This window comes from Lissotriton helveticus, chromosome 6 (genome assembly GCF_964261635.1).
Source record: "Lissotriton helveticus chromosome 6, aLisHel1.1, whole genome shotgun sequence".
Lineage (NCBI taxonomy): Eukaryota > Metazoa > Chordata > Amphibia > Caudata > Salamandridae > Lissotriton > Lissotriton helveticus.
In genome coordinates, this window is record NC_136067.1 from 596129525 (window position 1) to 596132850 (window position 3326).

Genomic DNA, 3326 nt, shown 5'->3' on the forward strand with positions numbered 1-3326 from the left:
AACAATGTACTCCGCTTGTGGCGCAAATTATACTTCTAGATATTTACATGCTGCAGAGAAACCTAAAGGTATGTTCATTTTAGAGGCACTGCCTAATGTTGAGAACCTATACGCAGGAAACTGGGTTCTCATGTCTGATGACACAAATTCACTTCATTGGGCACCTCTTTGACAGCCAGCAAGCACATAGACATAGTTGCACATTCGCTACCCTGTTGCTGGTCACTACATGAGTTTGTAAAAGAAGCTTGCCTAAAGCAGGTACTGATAAACATGGAGAGGATTTCATGGATATGTGTTATTTTGTCTGGTGATTTGTGTGGTATAACTGTACACTATGGTTTACTTTTTCACACTTTTGTATACACACATTTTCGTTTGCCTATCACGTTTATTTTATTAATATTATTTCATCAGGATTATTCAGAAGTAAAATCAACGTTTATTGTTGAATATGTATCATAGATTTTGGAAAAAGGGGGTGGTGATGGACAGAGTTTCTGAATGATGCAGAATACTCTTACCAAGTCAAGAGATCATGGTTTTAATCCATCACCTGTTTTTTAGCTCATTGCACCATCCCAGCTCAGAACCTGGCTATATGCAAATTAGTCTGTTCCTGTCCCAGTGCATGATGGGAACAGGGCAAACCAAAATACCAAGCCAATTCTTATACTGGGAAGGAGACAAGCTTCCGGGGACCGGTTTCTGGCATCACAGCCTTCGTCGGCCCGGCTTGCTTGAATCCTGATGGTGCAATGAGCAAGGGACTCACGTCTGAGTATACCCTCCCACACATAGTGTGGATAAAATCGATTTTGGAAAAAGGGGGTGGTGATGGACAGAGTTTCTGAATGATGCAGAATACTCTTACCAAGTCAAGAGATCATGGTTTTAATCCATCACCTGTTTTTAGCTCATTGCACCATCCCAGCTCAGAACCTGGCTATATGCAAATTAGTCTGTTCCTGTCCCAGTGCATGATGGGAACAGGGCAAACCAAACTACCAAGCCAATTCTTATACTGGAAAGGAGACAAGCTTCCGGGGACCGGTTTCTGGCATCACAGCCTTCGTCGGCCCGGCTTGCTTGAATCCTGATGGTGCAATGAGCAAGGGACTCACGTCTGAGTATACCCTCCCACACATAGTGTGGATAAAATCGATTTTGGAAAAAGGGGGTGGTGATGGACAGAGTTTCTGAATGATGCAGAATACTCTTACCAAGTCAAGAGATCATGGTTTTAATCCATCACCTGTTTTTTAGCTCATTGCACCATCCCAGCTCAGAACCTGGCTATATGCAAATTAGTCTGTTCCTGTCCCAGTGCATGATGGGAACAGGGCAAACCAAACTACCAAGCCAATTCTTATACTGGGAAGGAGACAAGCTTCCGGGGACCGGTTTCTGGCATCACAGCCTTCGTCGGCCCGGCTTGCTTGAATCCTGATGGTGCAATGAGCAAGGGACTCAGGTCTGAGTATACCCTCCCGCACATAGTGTGGATAAAATCGATTTTGGAAAAAGGGGGTGGTGATGGACAGAGTTTCTGAATGATGCAGAATACTCTTACCAAGTCAAGAGATCATGGTTTTAATCCATCACCTGTTTTTTAGCTCATTGCACCATCCCAGCTCAGAACCTGGCTATATGCAAATTAGTCTGTTCCTGTCCCAGTGCATGATGGGAACAGGGCAAACCAAACTACCAAGCCAATTCTTATACTGGGAAGGAGACAAGCTTCCGGGGACCGGTTTCTGGCATCACAGCCTTCGTCGTCCCGGCTTGCTTGAATCCTGATGGTGCAATGAGCAAGGGACTCACGTCTGAGTATACCCTCCCACACATAGTGTGGATAAAATCGATTTTGGAAAAAGGGGGTGGTGATGGACAGGGTTTCTGAATGACGCAGAATACTCTTACCAAGTCAAGAGATCATGGTTTTAATCCATCACCTGTTTTTTAGCTCATTGCACCATCCCAGCTCAGAACCTGGCTATATGCAAATTAGTCTGTTCCTGTCCCAGTGCATGATGGGAACAGGGCAAACCAAACTACCAAGCCAATTCTTATACTGGGAAGGAGACAAGCTTCCGGGGACCGGTTTCTGGCATCACAGCCTTCGTCGGCCCGGCTTGCTTGAATCCTGATGGTGCAATGAGCAAGGGACTCACGTCTGAGTATACCCTCCCACACATAGTGTGGATAAAATTGATTTTGGAAAAAGGGGGTGGTGATGGACAGGGTTTCTGAATGACGCAGAATACTCTTACCAAGTCAAGAGATCATGGTTTTAATCCATCACCTGTTTTTTAGCTCATTGCACCATCCCAGCTCAGAACCTGGCTATATGCAAATTAGTCTGTTCCTGTCCCAGTGCATGATGGGAACAGGGCAAACCAAACTACCAAGCCAATTCTTATACTGGGAAGGAGACAAGCTTCCGGGGACCGGTTTCTTGCATCACAGCCTTCGTCGGCCCGGCTTGCTTGAATCCTGATGGTGCAATGAGCAAGGGACTCACGTCTGAGTATACCCTCCCACTTATAGTGTGGATAAAATCGATTTTGGAAAAAGGGGGTGGTGATGGACAGAGTTTCTGAATGATGCAGAATACTCTTACCAAGTCAAGAGATCATGGTTTTAATCCATCACCTGTTTTTTAGCTCATTGGACCATCCCAGCTCAGAACCTGGCTATATGCAAATTAGTCTGTTCCTGTCCCAGTGCATGATGGGAACAGGGCAAACCAAACTATCAAGCCCATTCTTATACTGGGAAGGAGATAAGCTTCCGGGGACCGGTTTCTGGTATCAGAGCCTTCGTTGGCCCGGCTTGCTTGAATCCTGATGGTGTAATGAGCAAGGGACTCACGTCTGAGTATACCCTCCCACACATAGTGTGGATAAAATCGATTTTGGAAAAAGGGGGTGGTGATGGACAGAGTTTCTGAATGATGCAGAATACTCTTACCAAGTCAAGAGGTCATGGTTTTAATCTATCACCTGTTTTTTAGCTCATTGCACCATCCCAGCTCAGAACCTGGCTATATGCAAATTAGTCTGTTCCTGTCCCAGTGCATGATGGGAACAGGGCAAACCAAACTACCAAGCCAATTCTCATACTGGGAAGGAGACAAGCTTCCGGGGACCGGTTTCTGGCATCACAGCCTTCGTCGGCCCGGCTTGCTTGAATCCTGATGGTGCAATGAGCAAGGGACTCACGTCTGAGTATACCCTCCCACTTATAGTGTGGATAAAATCGATTTTGGAAAAAGGGGGTGGTGATGGACAGAGTTTCTGAATGATGCAGAATACTCTTACCAA